Below are 9,179 nucleotides of genomic sequence, written 5' to 3'. Positions count from 1 at the left end.
AATGTCCATTGTCAAACATGTCATTCATTATACACAATGTGAAGGATGGGGATGCTTGCTGTGTTAGTGTTTGTGTGTCTTCCATGTCATATAGCTTACCATCACGGACAACTGCATCACATGCATCCTTTATATCCAATGCAGTCTGGAGTTCTTTCACAAGCTTGGTTTTGAAGTCTATCTGTTTTTCAAGTGCTGGATTGACTCGAGTCACATGGACTAGTTGGTTCATTTGGGAATGAAGATCAAGGCTGCGCTGGTATAAGTCGTTGCGACTGGAAGCATGATCAATGCATGCATACTGTAATGACAAAGCATTCAATGAAAATCAGTCATGTTAGATTCCATGATTCTAAATAGCAGAGGTAACGTGTTGGTGCAAAACGTTGTGGTCGTGTTGCATGTTACTCAATGGCTGTGTGTGTCAAAACGAGTTTATTTGAAAGAATATACAAATATATACACACGGACATATATATGTATACAGTATAACAGTACCGCATGTATTGGTTTTAAGGAAAGAGTTGAAAAGCAGTGTTCAGAAAAAAGCATAAGACGCACAAAGTACCATTTCACTACATGTAATAAGTTGTCAAGTAGACATGTGAATTAAGTGGTTAAGATAGTGGCTACTGTGCAAGTAAGCTTCAATTGTCTCTAAAAGGTTAGCATATGTGTTCTACATGATATCAATGGCTAGACGTGCTCGTGGAGAAACATTACAAACAGAAAAACACACTAAAGGTGCCTTTAACAAACCTGTTAATAAATGAGAACTTAATACATATATGTATGGCATACTGTATATGATTGAGAAAGTTGTCCTGTTTAGTTTATGTATTGTATACTTACGGAAAAAAGTTGGCAATCTTTGCGTATGGAGATGATTAGAGGGTCTTTATCAAAAGAGAATTTGCTTGGTGATTTGTTCATGTTCTGTAGAAAAGCAAAGGAGTAGAAATAAATACAGTATCATACTTCATAAACATACAAGAAATTTGTAGCTGTATTAACCATTGTTGGTATTTGAAGTGATAATTTAGGAATAGAAGTGTAGTGATTGCAGAATTTATAGAGTGCTTACCTTGTATGACTTTGTAGATGGAAATGTCTTTTGTTGAAAGAGCTCTTTGTTGTCTACTATATATGCAAGGACAAGCATAAGTAGGTGTGGTTATGAAGTACTTGACCATTGAAATAAAGCAGTGGTATCAAATGTATGGACCGTGGTTTGGCTCAGGCCTGCAAAGGGGTTTAATGTGGCACAAGAGATAATCTTGTAAGGTACAAAAAATAATAATAATCTAATAGGTATGCCTCTGAGTTTTCACAAATCTAGGTCAAGTCAAGTCATCTTTAGTTATTTCGCGCTTGAATCATCCAATCGGAAATGCTCCATAAAAAATGTATAGAGGGTGCGATTTATTGCAAATTGCACAAGAAATCTCTAAAAATTCATGTTAATGACAAGTCTGATGTGTGTGCAAAGTTTCACGAGTTTTCACACATGTATAGATAAAAAAAAACAAAGCAGCACTTTACTTGGCAACCAATGCATCGCTATAGCAGCAGCGTGCGACAAAATAAAAAACTTTCGATAAATTTGCATCTTAAACATCTTAAGATGAAACACACCAAGTTTGAACACGGTCGGATGAATTTTGTAGGAGGAGTTAAAATATGACCCCTAAAAAAGGCCACAAAAAAAGGCTACAAATCCCATCATAAATCAAAATGGCGGACTTCCTGTTTGGTTTAGCACATGGTTCCAAGAGACTTTTTTGTACATCGTGAGCTCTTATGTATGCCTCTAAATTATCATAGCGCTAGGTGAAACGTACAACCAGGAATGCTTCGTTAAAGAGGAGTTTTTTAGCTCAAAATGTGATGCCCGGCCCCTACGGGACTTCCTGTTGGGTTTAGCACATGGCACCAAGAGACTTTTTTGTACATCGTGGGCTGTTACATTTGTCTCCAAATTTTCGTAGCTCTAGCTGCTTCGTACAACTGGGAATGCTTCATTAAGAAGGAATTTTTTCCTTTGCAAACTGTGCATGCCACGGCAACAGCGTGCGACAAAATAAAAAGCTTTCAATAACTTTTCATCTTCAACATCTTAAGATGAATCACACCAAGTTTGGAGATGATCGGATAAACTCTGTAGGAGGAGTTCGTTAAAATAAGACCCCTATGAAATGGCCCAAAAAATGGCAACACGTTCCAAAGTAAATCAAAATGGCGGACTTCCTGTTCGGTTTAGCATATGGTTCAAAAAGAGTTTTTTGTACCTTGAGGGCTGTTACATATGTCTTCAAATATTGGTAACTCTAGGTGAAATGTACAGCCGGGAATGCTTCATTAAGTTAGAATTTTGAAACACAAAATTTGATGCCTCGCCTCTGGCGGACTTCCTGTTAGGTTTAGCATATGGCACCAACAGGCTTTTTTGTAGATCATAGTCTGTTACATATGTGTACCAATTTTCGTAGCTCTAGATTAAACGTACCACCGGCAATGCTTCGTTAAGTAAGAATTTTGAAACTGTAAATTTGATGCCCCGCCACCGTCATATAGTATGTCAAAAACTTTAGATTTTTTACCATGATGTTGTCCCAGGTGTTGAGATGGTACAGCCCAAGTTTGAAGTCAATCGGGTTAACCGTGTAGGAGAAGCGGGCAAAAGTATGACCCCTGTAAATGTGCAAAAATGGGCCAAAATTGGACATTCAAATACTCATACCTCACTTCCTGTCTATTTTAGGGTACACATATCAAAGAGGTTTTTGTTCATCTGGATGTGCTACAGGTGCCACACAATTTTCGTAGCCATAGGACAATCGTAGCGGGACAGGGATCCGTTAAACCTATGTAGGTGGCGCTACAGAGCCATTTTTCTGTTATCATGTATGGCGACTTTAAAATATCAAATTTTTCGCCAGACCCGATCTGCGTGTAAAGTTTGGTGAGTTTTCGTTCATGTTTAGTGCCTCAAAAATGTGGTTGTTTGCGGAAAAGAATAATAACAAAGAAAAAGAAGAAGAAGAAGAAGAAGAAGAACTAGAGCTGCGAGCAGCTATAAAGGGCCCTCGCAACCTGGGCCACGTTGGGGTACTTGCACGTCGGGGTACTGGCACGTTGGGGTACTGTCAAATCGGACAAGGACCATCTAAAATGTTTTTGACAAGCTTTGTAAGTGCAAAAGGCCAAAGATGGTGTGCAATTCCCAAAATAAATTCAAAATGGCGGACTTCCTTTTAGGTTTAGCATACGGCTACAGAATACTTTTTGTAGGTCTTAAGCTAATAGGTATGCCTCCCAGTTTTCACAAATCTAGGTCAAGTCATCTTTAGTTGTGTATCGCTTGAATCATACAATTGGAAATGCTCCATAAAAATGCATAGAGGGCGCTATTGAGCACAACGTTGGGTTACTTGCACGTCAGGGTACTGGCACGTTGGGGTACTGTTACATGGAACAAGGACCATTTAAAATGTTAGTTTTTTCCATGCCTTGTCTGTGCAAAGTTTAATGAAAGAGGCCAAAAATGATGTATAATTCCCAAAATAAAATCAAAATAGCGGACTTCCTCTTTGGTTTGGCAAATGGCTACATAATACTTTTTTGTAGGTATTAGGCTGATAGGGGTCTGTCCTAATTTTCACAAATCTAGCAGAATCATACAATCGGAAATACTTCATAAAAATGTCTAGAGGGCGCTATTTATTGCAAATTGCACAATAAATCTCTAAAAATTCATGTTCATGACAAGTCTGATGTGTTTGCAAAGTTTCATGAGTTTTCACACATGTATAGATAAAAAAACAAAGCAGCACTTTACTTGGCAAACAATGCATCGCTATAGCAGCAGCGTGCGACAAAATAAAAAACTTTCGATAACTTTGCATCTTAAACATCTTAAGATGAAACACACCAAGTTTGAAGACGGTCGGATGAACTTTGTACGAGGAGTTCGTTAAAATATGACCCCTGAAAAAGGCCACAAAAAATGGCAACAAATCCCATCGTAAATCAAAATGGCAGACTTCCTGTTTGGTTTAGCACATGGTTCCAATAGACTTTTTTGTACATCGTGGGCTCTTATGTATGCCTGCAAATTATCATCGCGCTAGGTGAAACGTACAACCGGGAATGCTTCGTTAAAGAGGAGTTTTCTAGCTCAAAATGTGATGCCCGGCCCCTGGGGGACTTCCTGTTGGGTTTAGCACATGGCACCAAGAGACTTTTTTGTACATTGTGGGCTGTTACATATGTCTACAAATTTTTGTAGCTCTAGCTACTTCGTACACCTGGGAATGCTTCATTAAGAAGGATTTTTTTCCTTTGCAAAAAGTGCATGCCACGACAACAGCGTGCGACGAAATAAAGAGCTTTCAATAACTTTTCATCCTCAACATCTTAAGATGAGTCACACCAAGTTTGAAGATGATCGGATAAACTCTGTAGGAGGAGTTCGTTAAAATATGACCCCTATGAAATGGCCCAAAAAATGGCAACACATTCCAAAGTAAATCAAAATGGCGGACGTCCTGTTAGGTTTAGCATATGGTTCAAAAAGAGTTTTTTGTACCTCGAGGGCTGTTATATACCTCTACAAATTTCGGTAACTCTAGGTGAAACGTACAGCCGGGTATGCTTTGTTAAAGAGGAGTTTTTTTTAGCTCAAAATGTGATGCCCGGCCCCTGGGGGACTTCCTGTTGGGTTTAGCACAGGGCACCAAGAGACTTTTTTGTAAATCTTGGGCTGTTACATATGTCTACAAATTTTCGTAGCTCTAGCTGCTTCGTACAACTGGCAATGCTTCTTTAAGGATATTTTTTTTCCTTTGCAAACAGTGCATGCCATGACAACAGCGTGCGACGAAATACAAAGCTTTCAATAACTTTTCATCTTCAACATCTTAAGATGAATCACACCAAGTTTGAAGATGATCGGATAAACACTGTAGGAGGAGTTCGTTAAAATAAGGCCCCAATGAAATGGCCAAAAAAATGGCAACACGTTCCAAAATAAATCAAAATGGTGGACTTCCTGTTAGGTTTAGCATATGGTTCAAAAAGAGTTTTTTGTAGGTCATAGTCTGTTACATATGTGTACCAATTTTCGTAGCTCTAGATTAAACGTACAACCGGCAATGCCTCGTGAAGTAAGAGTTTTGAAACTCTAAATTTGATGCCTCACCCCCGTCATATAGTAGGTCCAAAATTTTTGATTTTTTACCATGATGTTGTCCCAGGTGTTGAGATGGTACATCCCAAGTTTGAAGTCAATCGGGTTAACCGTGTAGGAGAAGCGGGCAAAAGTATGACCCCTGTAAATGTGCAAAAATTGGCAAAAATTGGACATTTAAATACTCATACCTCACTTTCTGTCTATTTTAGGGTACACACTTCAAAGAGATTTTTGTTCATTGGGATGTGCTACAGGTGCCACACAATTTTCATAGCCGTCGGACAATCGTAGCGGGACAGGGATCCGTTTAACCTATGTAGGGGGCGCTAAGGAGCCATTTTTCTGTTATCATGTATGGCGACTTTAAAATATCAAATTTTTCACCAGGCCTGATGTGCGTGTAAAGTTTGGTGAGTTTTCGGTCACGTTTAGTGTCTCAAAAATGTGATCGTTTGCGGAGAATAATAATAATAATAATAATAATAATAATAAGAATTCCTACAAAAACAATAGGGCCTCGCAGCGGCACCGCCGCCGCCGCTGCTCGGGCCCTAATAATAAGAATTCCTTCAGGAACAATAGGGACCTCGCAGCGGTCGCTGCTCGGGCCCTAATGAAGCATTCCCGGCTGTACATTTCACCTAGAGTTACCAATATTTGAAGACATATGTAACAGCCCTCAAGGTACAAAAAACTCTTTTTGAACCATATGCTAAACCGAACAGGAAGTCCGCCATTTTGATTTACTTTGGAACGTGTTGCCATTTTTTGGGCCATTTCATAGGGGTCTTATTTTAACGAACTCCTCCTACAGAGTTTATCCGATCATCTCCAAACTTGGTGTGATTCATCTTAAGATGTTGAAGATGAAAAGTTATTGAAAGCTTTTTATTTTGTCGCACGCTGTTGCCGTGGCATGCACAGTTTGCAAAGGAAAAAATTACTTCTTAATGAAGCATTCCCAGTTGTACGAAGCAGCTAGAGCTACGAAAATTTGGAGACAAATGTAACAGCCCACGATGTACAAAAATGTCTCTTGGTGCCATGTGCTAAACCCAACAGGAAGTCCCGTAGGGGCCGGGCATCACATTTTGAGCTAAAAAACTCCTCTTTAACGAAGCATTCCCGGTTGTACGTTTCACCTAGCGCTATGATAATTTAGAGGCATACATAAGAGCCCACGATGTACAAAAAAGGCTCTTGGAACCATGTGCTAAACCAAACAGGAAGTCCGCCATTTTGATTTATGATGGGATTTGTAGACTTTTTTTGTGGCCTTTTTTAGGGGTCATATTTTAACTCCTCCTACAAAATTCATCCGACCGTGTTCAAACTTGGTGTGTTTCATCTTAAGATGTTTAAGATGCAAATTTATCGAAAGTTTTTTATTTTGTCGCACGCTGCTGCTATAGCGATGCATTGGTTGCCAAGTAAAGTGCTGCTTTGTTTTTTTTTATCTATACATGTGTGAAAACTCGTGAAACTTTGCACACACATCAGACTTGTCATTAACATGAATTTTTAGAGATTTCTTGTGCAATTTGCAATAAATCGCACCCTCTATACATTTTTTATGGAGCATTTCCGATTGGATGATTCAAGCGCAAAATAACTAAAGATGACTTGACTTGACCTAGATTTGTGAAAACTCAGAGGCATACCTATTATATTATTATTATTTTTTGTACCTTACAAGATTATCTCTTGTGCCACATTAAACCCCTTTGCAGGCCTGAGCCAAACCACGGTCCATACATTTGATACCACTGCTTTATTTCAATGGTCAAGTACTTCATAACCACACCTACTTATGCTTGTCCTTGCATATATAGTAGACAACAAAGAGCTCTTTCAACAAAAGACATTTCCATCTACAAAGTCATACAAGGTAAGCACTCTATAAATTCTGCAATCACTACACTTCTATTCCTAAATTATCACTTCAAATACCAACAATGGTTAATACAGCTACAAATTTCTTGTATGTTTATGAAGTATGATACTGTATTTATTTCTACTCCTTTGCTTTTCTACAGAACATGAACAAATCAACAAGCAAATTCTCTTTTGATAAAGACCCTCTAATCATCTCCATACGCAAAGATTGCCAACTTTTTTCCGTAAGTATACAATACATAAACTAAACAGCTTTCTCAATCATATACAGTATGCCATACATATATGTATTAAGTTCTCATTTATTAACAGGTTTGTTAAAGGCACCTTTAGTGTGTTTTTCTGTTTGTAATGTTTCTCCACGAGCACGTCTAGCCATTGATATCATGTAGAACACATATGCTAACCTTTTAGAGACAATTGAAGCTTACTTGCACAGTAGCCACTATCTTAACCACTTAATTCACATGTCTACTTGACAACTTATTACATGTAGTGAAATGGTACTTTGTGCGTCTTATGCTTTTTTCTGAACACTGCTTTTCAACTCTTTCCTTAAAACCAATACATGCGGCACTGTTATACTGTATAAATATATATGTCCGTGTGTATATATATAACCATTTATGTACCTGTCGTATCCTTACTTTTATTCATCATTTCATCACACAATCCTAAAACATTGCTTTTTGACCCAGAGGATTCAACTATACCATTTTTGCGTGTCTTATTACTTACTAGCTATATTATTTATTAACGGGCAAAAACTATGAATATAAGATCACCGTCAAATATTACGTCTGTAATATCCATATACAGTGCATTACATAATATGCATTTGTATTAAGACACTACCATGCTAAAAATATGCACACGACTGTTCTGTAAACTACACCTAAGACAACCAAACTTCACAGATCTAACATGATTCTTCATTCTTTTTTGTTCTACAGATGTATCAAATGCTGCCACACAGACAGAAGAAGCCACTGAGGACATGCACGAAGACGATGATCACAATATAACAGGACAGGTTAACCCCCCTGAAGTTTTAGCCCGCAGGTCAAAGCGTCCTAGGACTAATTCATCCATGGAGGTTACATTATCCTAAGACAGACTATGTGCTAACCCAAACTCTTTGACCCCAAGGGATTCATCTGTCCCAGAAAACTTTTACACTAAAGAGTTTATCTGTCCTAGGGCGCTGTTAACCCCAGGTTAAAGTGTTATTTAATCTGTCCTGTTACAACAGCTATACATAAACAGCTGCATTCCTCTCCTGTTCCATCTCTCGCACTTCTTTCATCTCTTTTTCTCCTCTACTTATACCTATGCTTGCTCATGTGCTTTTTTCCCCTTTAGATGATGTCATTGGTTAGCCTGCTTCAAAGCTACATTTTTTCTTGAATAACTGTCACACATTTACTGTTTGCTGGACCCTACAAAACTGTCACAATACTTCACTATGTCATGAATACATATGTGTTGCACAGCGACACCACATTAAGAGTCATCAAAAAGCTTTTTATTTGATCACACACCATCTCTGTGCCATGCAATGTTTTCAAATAAACAGATGCTGGTTTTGAATATCAAACGAGCGACTTTTCATGAAACTTTGCACACACATCAGAAAGTCCACACTTTTGAATTTATTTTGGGAATTGTGCATCATTTTTGGCCTTTTACTGCACCTTTTTACACACAAGGCACGGCAAATGCATTTCTATTTTCCATGGTCCTTGTCTATTTAACAGTACCCCAACGTGCAAGTCCCCCGACTTGCATATACCCCAACGTGGCCCGGGTTGCGAGGGCCCTTTATAGCTGCTCGCAGCTCTAGTTCTTCTTCTTCTTTTTATTTGTTATTATTCTTTTCCGCAAACAATCACATTTTTGAGACACTAAACGTGAACGAAAACTCACCAAACTTTACACACACGTCAGGCCTGGCGAAAAATTTGATATTTTAAAGTCGCCATAGGTGATAACAGAAAAATGGCTCCATAGCGCCACCTACATAGGTTAAACAGATCCCTGGCCCGCTACGATTGTCCGACGGCTATGAAAATTGTGTGGCACCTGTAGCACA

At 38.6% G+C, this 9,179-nt stretch overlaps 1 long non-coding RNA gene across 1 annotated transcript; it reads left to right on the top strand.

Moving 5' to 3' along the window:
- Window positions 1–6,645: 6,645 nt before the first annotated feature.
- Window positions 6,646–8,769, top strand: LOC144014914 (uncharacterized). Its single transcript, XR_013282636.1, has 3 exons — window positions 6,646–7,079; window positions 7,228–7,311; window positions 8,041–8,769. It is a non-coding gene; the product is annotated as an uncharacterized LOC144014914 (long non-coding RNA).
- The last annotated feature ends 410 nt before the right edge of the window (window positions 8,770–9,179 follow it).

Source organism: Festucalex cinctus, chromosome 2 (assembly GCF_051991245.1).
Source record: "Festucalex cinctus isolate MCC-2025b chromosome 2, RoL_Fcin_1.0, whole genome shotgun sequence".
Lineage (NCBI taxonomy): Eukaryota > Metazoa > Chordata > Actinopteri > Syngnathiformes > Syngnathidae > Festucalex > Festucalex cinctus.
The sequence above is the reverse complement of the archived record's forward strand: the minus strand, read 5'-3'. Positions and strand labels throughout refer to the sequence as shown.